The following is a 13412-nucleotide window of genomic DNA, read 5'->3' on the forward strand; positions in this document are numbered from 1 at the left end:
CGCCAGTGACGGTGACGCTGCCGGGCCCAATCCTCAGCTCCTTCCCTCAGAGCACAGCCGTGGGATCCACCGCGTCGGCTGCCGTGGGGAGCTCTCTCAGCGCTGGCAGTGTGCCCATTGCTTCTGGGGGCTCCCTGGGGCTGGGGGGCTTTGGGTGGTCCGGTCTGGGCCGTGGGCTCTGCGGGCCTCTGGGACGGGGCAACCTCTTATGCTGAAGCCCGTGGATTGCCTGCCCGTGGTCGAGCGCCAGGAGCCTCGAGGAAAGCCCTGGAGCCAGCCCTGAGAGCGCGGCCATGGTCTGCAGGGGAGCCGAGCTCCCACCGCTCCGCCTGGAGGAAGGGGCCCGCGCTGGCCTTCCGTCTCTGCCCAAGGAAGCCTCTCCCTTTCCCCCTCTAGCTCTGCTTCACCTTATGCTCCCCATGAACTACCTCCTCCTTCCTTCCGTAGCAATGGGTCTAGGTGGTACATGATTGCCAGAGCCTTGAAGGGGAACTGGAAAAGAAGCATCCCTGGCGTGGAGGTTTTCCTTCAGATGGCAGCACTTCTCTGAGCTTTACTCAGCCTCCAACATGCATTGCTTAAGCTCTCGTCTCTTCCGTTTTCCTTTCATTTTCTCATTAAAGACACTGGGCATCAGCTTTGCAAGAGAGTCCTGTTTCTTTCTCCCCTCTTCTCCAATCCCAACCAGCTGAGTATCCAAAAGAGGTCCTCCCTTGGTAAAACTACGGGTTTCTCCGTAGTTGCTGGCTTTGAGAGAGCCTCGTCTGTCGCCCCTGACATCCCACAGCAATGGAGACGAGGCCAGCTTGGGCGGAGAGCTCTTGTGCAAGGAGCGCCATTACTCGTCGGCGCACCTCAAAAGCCACAGAACAAAGTCCGAAGGAAGCCGGACTATTCATAGAATCATAGAAAGGCCCCATTGGTAGGGACCTGAAAAGATCACCTGGTCCAGCCTTTTGTGGGAAAGGGAGCCTAGATGAGATTATCTAGCACCCTGCCCAATCGCACCTTGAAAACCTCCGGTCATGGGGACTCTTCCACGTCCCTGGGGGGGTTGTGGCAGAGAATGATTGTTCTCACTGTAAAAAATGTCTTTCTTGTGTCAAGGTGAAACCTCTCCCGCTTGCTCCCTGTCCTCTCCATGTGGCTCTTTGTGAAGGGAGAGTCTCCGTCCTCTTTGTAGTGGCCTTTGAGTACTGGGAAACTGTGATGAGTGCAGGGGAAGAGCACCACAGGACAGCACGAGGCTCAGTATGGGCTGTTTTGGGGGAGGAAGCAGAGGTGGGGGAAGGGAGGGTTCAGGGTGGTCCTGGGAGGAAGAAAGGTGAGAAAACTAGAGGGAAGATGGGATAACATGGCTGTCACTCAAGAACTGGTTGCTGGTGAGGATGCTTGCCTGGCCGCGCCCGGCTTCTGGTCAGTGCAGCCTGTCCTGTCTTCCCCTTAAGTTCTATTCCTACCTATTTTCCCTGGCGAGGGGCTCTCTATTCTGTGTGCATGTGTGCGTATGGAAGCCGAGGGGCCAGCAACTGGAGTCAAACCACAGGTCGCTGTGGTTCCTGCGTCGGCGGTGCCAGTCACTGGAGTGGGAGCAGAGGTCATTGGGACTGTTTGTCTGGGGTGCCGGCACCTGGACAGACCAGGGTGAGTGGAAATAATGCGCCAGCAAGTGGAGCGTGTGAGGGTATGCAAGTCAGCGTGTGATTGCTCTCGAGTATCGAGCCAGATGACGCAGTGTTACGACCCGGACCGGACAGACCAGAGGGCCGTAGAGGTTCTGGGATTCCCCCAGGCTAAATTAAGGTGAAACGACACCAAACGATCACTTTGAACGCTTTATTCGAACAATCCAAACTGCGGAAGGCATAACGGTGGGCAGCGTGGGTTGCAGCAAAACGTTCACAAGAAGAGAGAAAAGAGAGGAATAAGGAAAAAAGAAAAGAAAGGGGGGGGGGGGGGGGGGAAGAAAAGAGATAGTCACCACCCTTGGATCCCGCAATGTCGGCGACGAGCGTGGCAATCTTCCCGCGATTTCGGCGACGAGCGTGGCAATCCTCCGGTGATGGGCGCGCACCAAAGTGGAGAAGGGTTCCCTTTTTTATACAGTCTCTAGTCCCTGCCTCCGTGTCGGCTGGTCCTGCGCCGGCAGTTGCTAGGTGGTTGTAATCTGCTTCCTGGGGGTTGCTGGGATGAAGGCCGAAGTCCTGGCTGCCCCTACCCCCACATGTCTTTAGATACTTAACATCTGCAAGCGGGCCTCCACATTCTTTAGATAACCAAAGAATGTCTCAACACTTGCAAGCGATTTACTTATCTTCCCGACACTGTTTGAAACTCAGGGTTTTACTTATCTACAATGTTTGAGACATTGACAGCTTCCAGTCCTTCACACCACCCCGTGGCTCAAACATTGTCCATACAATCCTCATCCAGGGTGGCGACTTCACAGACAGCAGAAAAGAGGAAACACAAAGTAAGAGTAACAAGAATAGGTGAAACAGGAACCCACAGCCCTAACATTATAACAATATTCAAAAGTTACTTTCCCTAAGGTCTTCTTCGACCGTTGTGATCCATACTTGACGAATAGATGTAATGGGGGATAGCAAGCGAGAGATCATACATCTGCCTATTGCAAGGCCCATTATCAAAAATAAAAATCCACACAGTATCATGAGACCAATGTTTACAAGCCATTTTCCCCAACCTGTAAGTCCCAGTGAGCCTGCAAGAGAGGTGAGCCAAGTTTTCGGATCCCAGCCGTTAAACCGATCCTTGGGCTGCATCGCTTGAAAAAGTTCTCCGGTTTTCCCTGTTACCTCTCTCATCTTCTCTCGCGCTTCTTCTATGGTGGTAGTTGCATTGTGTATGGTGAGACAGCATTCTCCATCGGTGAGACTTAACATTCCACATACACCTTGCTCCTTTAACAATAACATATCTAAAGCTAATCTGTTTTGCAAAGCCATTTTAGACACTTGTTGAACCTGTAAATTTGTTTCCCCGAAAGCATAACGGGTCCAATTGCTTAGGACGTGTACTTGCCAGGTCAGATTTTCTAAAACGAATTGGTGCCTTTTAAGGGTCACATATGGGGTAAATATATTCTCCAACATCAGAGATGTTGTCATGCCCCAGGTGTAATAATCAGGCACCTGAACTCCATGCACTGCCCACTCAGGTCGCGTCTCGGGTCCATCACTTTCCCGGCGCCTTCTGTTATGATGGGGCACTGAGAAATTGAACACTTTAGAAGGGCACATTGTTGGAACGCCGATGGTACAGCGTAAACCTGCCATTTCGTGTACATGCAGGTGTGAGTACATTTTCCCATTCGAACATGCCCAAAAGGTGCCCTGAGGGGATGGATATCTCATAGTGGAGCACGTTAATGGGTCATAGGATTTAGTTACTCCGATTCCTCCTTTCCACACAAGGTTCCACTTGGTTTCGTGGGTAAGTGTGACTCCACATTTTAATGCAGTTTTTCGACTGGTAATGGGCCCTTTACACCTGGGGTCTCTACGTTTAAATCCTGGTACCGGAAAACCCCAGCAAGTACACATATCCCGAATGAAAGTTCGCAATTCTGAGACATACCATGTTTCTATAGGGTCCCATGTTAACGATTTACAATCAATGGTCCGTGAACAGGTCATTAAGGGGGTGTTCTTATAGGGTAGGGGATCTATTTCCCGTACATCAATTATATTGTCTGGATCACGTAAAGCATGCTTAAGGGACCAAGCATATTCATAACGAGAACGATTCTGGTGGGCATAGCCACCCCATCTGCGAGGAATTTGAATACACCAACCTGGGGATAGCAGAACATTATATTCATGTTGTAGGGGTTCACCGTGAGGGGGAGGGTCCCACCAACGTACCAGATTACAAGGGATCTCCTCCTCCCGGGGACACCACTTCGAATTCAGTACAGACATGCAAGGGAGTTGCACTTCCTGGGGACATGCTGTCCAACCCTCTCGGGCTGCAAGGGTAGCACTCATAGTTCCTATGCAGAGCTGTTGCTTCCAGCATGTAGCCTTCCACATATCCCTCCAGGTCGTGTTAACTGGAAACTTATAGGTTACCGGAGAGGGTATGTAGTCAGCTTCCCACCCCAGAGAAGGTGCGTAGTCAATTCCCCACAAACATTGTTCCTTCCAGAGAGTATTCTGAATACACTTTTGGTTTAACATTTCTAATTTTGAATTTAACACTCGTGAGAGATTTAACCAAATAACGGCAAATTTGAGACCCTCTGACGCGGACGTAGGGAGGGCCACGCAAAACCGTTGGTCTGTCCGATTCCAGATTCGGACGAAACCAGTCATCAATTCCCATGCCAGGTTGGGTTGGTTATTCAGATTCCCCGTTGATTGAGACAAGATTATACATTCACAAAGTAAGAATATAAACTTTCCCCACACCGTCTATTCCCTAATAAAGAACAGCAACGGGCCTAACAGGATCAGGCAAACAATGCAAAGAATGACCCACTGAACAACTGAAACCCTAAGTCCCACGATGGGCTTCTGTCAACCTGTAATACATATATTAGAAAGACGGGATTATCCATCGGGTGTGAATGCGATGGTCTTTCCCGTGGGCGTCAGTAGCCACCCATGTGTAAAGATTCAGTGGGGTTTTTAGAGTGAGGGGTACTTCCCCTATAGTTGGCAGATCAGCCAAAACTGGCTGTCCCGGATAATGGAGGGGTTTTTCTGGGTCTTCATCTTCCCTTTTTCCCGGCAGTGAAGAGGGGGGTTTCGGACAGAAAGCAGTGAGTTTGGGACATCCGTTCTTTCCCCACCTGTTGTTAACCTTTGCCACAGCGTCCGGGAGCCGTGCAGGCCACCCAGCACTGTGCAGCTTGAGAGCATGTTTTAATAACCCATTCGTTCTTTCTACTATCCCGTTAGCCTGGGGATGGTAAGGGGTATGAAATGTCCATTGAACTCCTTCATCCTTTGCCCATTCTTGAACCACCCCGGCAGTAAAGTGGCTGCCATTGTCAGATTGGATAGATTTAGGTTTGGGTACGTAACTGAACCATCGCTTTAACACTTTTACCGTATTTTCCCCGGTAGCTCGTGCCACTGCTTCGGCTTGAACAAGGCCGGAGACGACTTCTACCCCAACCAAAATATACTGTTTTCCCTCTGATTTTTTGAAAGGACCTATGTAATCTACTTGCCAAGTTTCCCAGAGACCCTTTCCGTCCCGTAAGTGGAGAGGGGGTCCTTGCAAGGGATGCCGCTCTAATCGGGTGCGGCACTGACTGCAAGCAGAAGTGATCGTGTTACACAGTTCCCGAGTTACTGGCCAGCCTCTGCTACCAGCCTCCCTGAAAAGATCTTTAACTCCTGAATGACCGCGTCTCACGTGTAACCACTCCAGCAGGCGCTCCCACTCTTTTTCTTCGGCTTCCACTGCCATTGGAGCTAAACCTGTCAGCGAATCTACCTGATTGTTCCAAATATGGGCTGGGTGATCCCCCCTCTGGTGTGCGGCTACCCATCCCACCAAGAAAGTCCCCTGTTTAGCAACCTCTAATATTTCCTCCCACTTTTCCCTCTGCCACACGGGTATGCGATTAACCTCCCATTGATTCTGTTCCCAGAAGGGGAGCCACTCGGTACATCCTTTGAATACAGCGTATGAATCTGTGTAAATAAAAGTCAATTCTTTGTTCTCAGCTTCTCTTTTAATCACACTCCACACTGCCACCAACTCCCCCACCTGAGCACTTCCCTCCCCTTCCGTTTTAATCCGCTCCCCCGAATCAACATGTAAGGCTACTGCCCGATATTTCCACACCTTTCCCTCCCTTTTTGAGGACGCATCAGTAAACCACACATTTTTCAAATGAGGTTCAAATGGAGGAGCTGGTTTTATAAGGGAAGGAGGGGTATCCTGGTTGGATTGGCTATCAGGTGGCTCCTGTATTTGGAGTACCTTAAGTGCCCCTTCTTCTACCCTTCGTGCATGACAATAGTGATCTAACTGCGCATACCATTTCCTGACTGTTTCTCGCTGTGCAACCCCTGCCGGGGGTGGGGTCCCAGCCAGCACTGGCTTCAGGACCTTAAAGGGCCCTCTCAAAATAATCGGTTGTTGCTTTGTGATTTTTTCAGCCTCCTGTAGGGCTAGATTAACTACAAAAAGACCCTTCTCCCAAATTGAATATCGTTTTTCAGCATCTTTGAAGCTTCTCGAGTAGAACCCGACAGGGCGAGTTGGTCCTTCAGGTCCACGCTGCCACATGTGTATTGATAGGCCGTGGATGGCAAAGCCCCACTCAATATGGAGTGGATCAGTCGGGTGTATTGGCCCTAAAGCCGGTATACCCCAGCCTCAAAGATCAATAGTTTTAAGGCTTCCTCATGGACAGGGGTCCACTCCCAAGAGGTCCTTTTCCTCGTCAGGTCATATAAAGGTCGAGCTATAATAGAAAAGTCCGGAATATGTTTTCTCCAGAATACCAGTAGGCCTAAAGCGTGTTGAAGCTCCCTTTTGTTACCAGGCGCTTTCACTTGCTGGAGGGTAGTTAAGGTCTCTGAGGGAATGCACACTGTTCCTCCCCTCCACCAGATGCCTAGAAATTTCACTTCAGGGGACGGGAGTTGTATTTTCCCTGTTGGAATCTGGAGTCCTAAATTTTCCAAATGGGTAATTATGTCTTCCTGAGTCCGTCCTACCACGGAAACATCAGGGCCACCGATTAGCACATCATCAATATACTGATATATTTTGACTCCTTCCCTGGGGGTAATTTGGGCAAGTTCCTGTGCTAAAGCATAATGGGCAATAGTCGGTGAATGACAATAGCCCTGGGGAAGGCGAGTGAATGTGTATTGTACACCTTCCCATGTGAAAGCAAAACGCTCTCTGTCTGAGTCCTGCAGGGGAACCATAAAGAACATATCTTTTACATCAATGGTTGCCAAAATCGGGTGTGCTTGTTCCTGGATGGTTGCGATTAGTTCTGCTATGTTTGGCACCGCGGCGGTTAAGGGGCCTGTATTGGCGTTTAGGTGCCGATAATCGACTGTTAGCCGCCATCTGCCGTCTGGCTTGCGGACAGGCCAAACGGGAGAATTATAGGGGGAATGTACAGGGATAATTATTCCCTTTTCTTTCAGGTCTGAAATCACAGGAGCAATCCCTTCTCTAGCTCCTAGAGGGAGAGGATAGGGTTTAACATTCACAACCTTAGACGGGGGTAATTCCGGCGCGGATTGTAGCAGTCGCACCGTGACTGTCGGTAAACCAAACACCCACTCTTTTCCCTTCGAGTCCACCCAAGCACGCCCTCGGAGCAAATCAAGTCCCAAGATATTCGTCGGCAATTTCCCCAATATCATCAAAACCTCTATCGGGGATTCGTCCCCAGGCAACCAGCATTTTACTCGAGCAGTCGGTTGGGCTCTGGAATTTCCAAACACATCAGTAACCCAAATTCGCTTTTTATCCGCCACTATCCCGTAGCGGTTAGCCACGTCCTCCCGGAGAGCCGACATCTGGGCTCCGGTATCTACTAAAAAGGTGACTGGAGTTTTAAAGGGACCCAGGGGAAAGGTAATTAACAAGTCCCCTTTGTCGTTTTCTGTGAGCCTCCTTAAATAGATCCACCGGCCATCCCCCGGCTCACCGACTGGGGACGGCGGAGGGGGTTTCCCGACTCCGGGACGCTCAGATCGATCAACGCAGTCTCCTGGGGGGGGGCGGATGGGATTATTGTTTCAGGTTCCCGGGATGGGAGAACAAAATCCTTGGGGTTTGAGGGAGATGGGGATTCCTTTATTTTGTCCCAGCTTTTCACCAAACTTTCCAGATTGGGGGTGGGTAACCCATCCATCACCTCCCTGGGGATCCCCTTTGAGATGCCTTCTGTCCATAAGACATATCTTTTACTATCAGGGGGCCGCGTCGGCTTCGGGGGTGCAGCTTTTATTCGCCCATTGCCTTCCACCCTCCTAAGGTCCGCCTTGGATTTTGTCTCTCCCTGGCCGGTAAATCCCATCCGTCTCCCATAATTAATCAAGTCTTGTGCCACCTCTCCCCATGTCGTCTCCGGGGGGGCTCCCCTTCTCTGGGGTCGAGGCGCCCTCAACCGATCTTGTAGTTGCACTGCATATAATTTCAAAGCATCAGGTAATCCTCTTATAAGGGGATGCAACCTGTCGGGGTCTGCCACATATTGCATGGGAGAGGGCTGTTGCGGAACCAATAACCGGTCATGCATCAACTGGAGGCACGCAGTTTTCTGTACACTTTCTAAAATGTGCCCCGCCGTAGGCGTTTTAATCGAGAAGGGGTCTCCCCTTTCCATGGGATCCAATCCACCCGCCCAGTATGCCACTCTTTGGGTCAGGGACCAGGGTTCTCTATTGTCATTTGTGGTTAGAAAAACTCCCGGACCCCAATATCCTCTCGCCTCGTCCTCACTCAGCAAGATACGGTCACCCCCGGTAAGAGACACTCTCCACACATACTCAGTTTCAGTTTCTCGGGGGCCCCGGGAATATTTCTGCTGAATTTTACCCAAATCAGTGGGAGAATAGGGAATGATACGAGTGGTAACTTGTTGGGGTCCTCCTTGACCACCATCCACAGTCTCAGTTTTAATCAAAGGTCGCATTACAGCTCCCTCCCCAAGGGAAAATATTTCTTTTATACGGTCTAGGTCTTTAAGAGGGTATAACGATTTTGGATTTTTCCCCTCGTCAGAATCGGCATCCGAATTTTCTACAACAATTGGGGAGCGGATTTCATCTAATTGTTCCCGCAATATTCGCTCCCACTCCAAAGCTTCCGTCAAAGCGGTGTGTAGCCGTTGGTTAGTCACCCGCTCGGCGGTAAGCTGATCAGAGGGATGTCTTGTCTCATTTCCTAATTGCTCCTGCAGAGCCCCCACCAGATCCTGAAGGGACTTTATTGTCTCCCCTTCCACATGTTGGGCCACGTGTTTATTCCGTTGTGCTGCCACCAGAGCTGCTCCTAAAACCTCACAAACTACTGCCTTCCCCTTTCCTAGTTTCAGTTTTCGTTCTTTAGCCAAGGTGAAAATTCTGTCGGTTACCGCTTGTGGATCGTGCCAATTATTGTGGGCCCAAGTCATACCAGAGAGAGAAGGTCGGGCGCTATAGCCCTCTAACCTCTCCAGGAGAGGGGTACAATCTACAATCGGTCCTCCCAGGGAGGCCATTATGAGTGTACAATTATAGGGACCAGATCCCGTACTAGTCCTCAGAGGACTGTCTCCCCTGGTGTATGACTCCTCTCAGAGAGGGGCTTTGGTAAAAGCCTAGTCCCAGTGATCGCTTTAGCACCAATGAGGGAATCCTGCCGACTACGCCAAATTTGTTACGACCCGGACCGGACAGACCAGAGGGCCGTAGAGGTTCTGGGATTCCCCCGGGCTAAATTAAGGTGAAACGACACCAAACGATCACTTTGAACGCTTTATTCGAACAATCCAAACTGCGGAAGGCATAACGGTGGGCAGCGTGGGTTGCAGCAAAACGTTCACAAGAAGAGAGAAAAGAGAGGAATAAGGAAAAAAGAAAAGAAAGGGGGGGGGGGGGGGAAGGAAAGAGATAGTCACCACCCTTGGATCCCGCAATGTCGGCGACGAGCGTGGCAATCTTCCCGCGATTTCGGCGACGAGCGTGGCAATCCTCCGGTGATGGGCGCGCACCAAAGTGGAGAAGGGTTCCCTTTTTTATACAGTCTCTAGTCCCTGCCTCCGTGTCGGCTGGTCCTGCGCCGGCAGTTGCTAGGTGGTTGTAATCTGCTTCCTGGGGGTTGCTGGGATGAAGGCCGAAGTCCTGGCTGCCCCTACCCCCACATGTCTTTAGATACTTAACATCTGCAAGCGGGCCTCCACATTCTTTAGATAACCAAAGAATGTCTCAACACTTGCAAGCGATTTACTTATCTTCCCGACACTGTTTGAAACTCAGGGTTTTACTTATCTACAATGTTTGAGACATTGACAGCTTCCAGTCCTTCACACGCAGCGAGTGGGTAAAGCGGGTTGGGAGCCACGTATGGGCGCGTGCCTCTAAGGGTGAGGTCACAGAAGGAGTTGGCTACAGGAGGCACCAGAGGGTCCTGGCCAACTGCCAGAGACACCATAGGGCCTGCTTGTGTCTGTGTGCGAGTCTCTAGGGGCGAGAGAACCGGAGGAGCTGGCTACCAGAAGGACCGGGGTGTCCGGGCCAACTGGAGCCAGGGACCAGGCACAGGGTAGACGGGGTGTCTCAGCCCAGCCGACGGAGGGATCCGCACTGTACATATGTGTAAAAGTTTCCCCGTCACCGACCTTCATCGTGATCAGCCAGAAAGGGGACCTGGACGAGGCCGTCAGCGCCCTTTGTTGAGTGCTGAGTGCTTCTGCCTGGGTTGATCAGTGTGGTCGGCCACACCTGGCAGTGCAAGAGGCAAGGGGCACAAATTAAAACACATGAAATTCCCATTGCAAGGCAAGAAACCACTTTCTTACCTTGAGGGGGGTCAACCAGTGGACCAGGTTGCCCAGAGAGGTCGTGGAGTCTCCGTCCTTGGAGATACTCAAAACCCAACCGGACTATGGCCTAAGCAACCAGCTCAAGTTGACCCTGCTGGAGCAGTTGGCTTGGAGTAAAGCATCTCAGGAGGTCCCTTCCAACCCCAACGATTCTGAGATTCTGGGAACAGATAAGAGCAATGTCTCCCATAACAAAATTTCTCACTTGAAATGTTCTGTGACAGCAGGTGGTTTACGCGTAGTTTGTTTTTCGTTCCCGTGGCTGCTTGAGCCTTGCTGCAGGCAAGGTAAACAACACCCACTGCTCTTCCCTCCTCCACCAAGCTAGTCACCTCACTGTGGAAGGGTACCAACCAGCTTGGTTAAGCGTGACTTCTCCTTCATAAATCCATGCTTACTACTCCCAGCCACCTTCCTGGGCTACCTATGTTTGGAAACGACTTCCAGGGTGTTTTGCTCTATCATCTTCCCAGGGATTGAGGAGAGGCTGACCGTCCTGTGAGGTCCCTGGATCTTCCTTCTTTCCCTTCTTGTTCCTCTTGCCTATGTGGAGACAGAAGAGGTTGCGGTGTGTCCTCAGCCACTTCAAAACCTTGCAAGTTCTTCTCAGGCAACTCTCGTCTCAAAACAAGGGCTTACTTGGGGGCACACATCAAGCTGCTCACACTCAGAAACTCTGACCATTGTTGGGCTGACCGACGAGGATGGGATTCGAACCCACGCGTGCAGAGCACAATGGATTAGCAGTCCATCGCCTTCACCACTCGGCCACCTTGTCAGCATGCTGCCACTCCTGCCGCTGCCGCTGCCACTGCTCCTGCTGCTGCTCCTGCCGCTGCTGCCACTGCCGCTGCCACTGCTCCTGCTCCTGCTGCTCCTGCTCCTGCTGCTCCTGCTCCTGTTCCTGCTCCAGCTCCAGCTCCAGCTCCTGCTCCCGACGCCTACACCTTTTTATACTGTTTGACACGGGAGAGAAGGAGCCAGCCTCCAGCTTTTGCCTTTTGGGACTGGTCCGCTCTCCCGGCAGCTGGGCTGAGCTCTGGGGACCTTTGGGAAACAGGTCTCAGCCTTCACGTCAGAAACTGGCTGAACAGCAGAGCCCCACGCTCCTTCCTGGGAAGCAACACGGGAGAGTGACCCTGGAGTGGCTCAGCGCCTCCAAAGGACTTGAGCCTGACTTTGAGATTAATTTGTCACCAGCCACGTTCCCCTCACATTCTGGAAGGATACGACCAGCTCATATGGACCGGAGTCACTCACACTTGACTGGTGGACTTTTCACCAGGACAGAGCCTCAGGCTTGGCCGTGGCGTCTCTGTGCTGTTCCCCCTGGTGCTCACCCAGGATCTCATCCCGGGCTGCTTCTCTCCCAGCACAGCTAACAGTGAGGAATGCAGAGGGAGCCGAGGGGCACCAGCCCCACTGCACACAACTCCTCTTTTTACCTGCCAGAGCTCTCCACTGCACTGGAGAGTTGAAACCACTGCACTGGTCCCCTGAGCCCAGACCTCTCTGTGCCTTGAAGGTCAGACCTTGAGCTGGGGGAAATGGTGCAGAGGCCAGGCTTGCTGCCCCTGGTGGATAACAGAAAGGTGGGTATGGCATTGCGCACCGTGGGATGGACACCGATGGCAGGGCCCTGGGAGCCTCTCTTTCTCCTCCACCTGGTTAATTCCTGTCCTGGACAAAGGGGAGCAGTGCACAGCCTTGGGGGCTGGGACCAGAACCACTTGCGCCCTGGTCACTCCGAGTAGTTTCTCCAGCCCCAGGCCACCCCATGGGCCTGTAATTGCGGAGACATGTGAACAAGGTGGACTGGCAGATTCAGGATTGCCTGCGGGGCAGGAGCCCACGGCAGGAGGGGGGACCGGCCTGGGAAATGCAATGCCCTGCCGAGCTCCTTCCCCAAACTGCTGGCACTCCCCGTTGCGGATATGAAAAATTCCTGGGATTCACTTTCTGGGTTCTTAGAAAGACTTTCCTAACAAGGTAGCCAGGGCCGTCATTGGCTCTCATTAATCCAGCAGTCTGTTGAGTCCCTGCTGTAATCAATGCAGCACAGGGACATTCAACAGAAAATTCGGGCTTCCTTCGGACTTTGTTCTGTGGCTTTTGAGGTGCGCCGACGAGTAATGGCGCTCCTTGCACAAGAGCTCTCCGCCCAAACTGGCCTCGTCTCCATTGCTGTGGGATGTCAGGGGTGACAGACGAGGCTCTCTCAAAGCCAGCAACTACGGAGAAACCCGTAGTTTTACCAAGGGAGGACCTCTTTTGGATACTCAGCTGGTTGGGATTGGAGAAGAGGGGAGAATGAAACAGGACTCTCTTGCAAAGCTGATGCCCAGTGTCTTTAATGAGAAAATGAAAGGAAAACGGAAGAGACGAGAGCTTAAGCAATGCATGTTGGAGGCTGAGTAAAGCTCAGAGAAGTGCTGCCATCTGAAGGAAAACCTCCACGCCAGGGATGCTTCTTTTCCAGTTCCCCTTCAAGGCTCTGGCAATCATGTACCACCTAGACCCATTGCTACGGAAGGAAGGAGGAGGTAGTTCATGGGGAGCATAAGGTGAAGCAGAGCTAGAGGGGGAAAGGAGAGGCTTCCTTGGGCAGAGACGGAAGGCCAGCGCGGGCCCCTTCCTCCAGGCGGAGCGGTGGGAGCTCGGCTCCCCTGCAGACCATGGCCGCGCTCTCAGGGCTGGCTCCAGGGCTTTCCTCGAGGCTCCTGGCGCTCGACCACGGGCAGGCAATCCACGGGCTTCAGCATAAGAGGTTGCCCCGTCCCAGAGGCCCGCAGAGCCCACGGCCCAGACCGGACCACCCAAAGCCCCCCAGCCCCAGGGAGCCCCCAGAAGCAATGGGCACACTGCCAGCGCTGAG

General features: G+C 52.2%; 1 non-coding gene across 1 annotated transcript; it reads right to left on the bottom strand.

The window, feature by feature from the left end:
* Positions 1-11233: 11233 nt before the first annotated feature.
* TRNAS-GCU (transfer RNA serine (anticodon GCU)) lies at positions 11234-11315 on the bottom strand. The gene has a single exon. It is a non-coding gene; the product is annotated as a tRNA-Ser (tRNA).
* Between the last annotated feature and the right edge of the window lie 2097 nt (positions 11316-13412).

This window comes from Gymnogyps californianus, unplaced genomic scaffold, assembly GCF_018139145.2.
Source record: "Gymnogyps californianus isolate 813 unplaced genomic scaffold, ASM1813914v2 HiC_scaffold_305, whole genome shotgun sequence".
In the NCBI taxonomy this organism is placed as follows: Eukaryota; Metazoa; Chordata; class Aves; order Accipitriformes; family Cathartidae; genus Gymnogyps; species Gymnogyps californianus.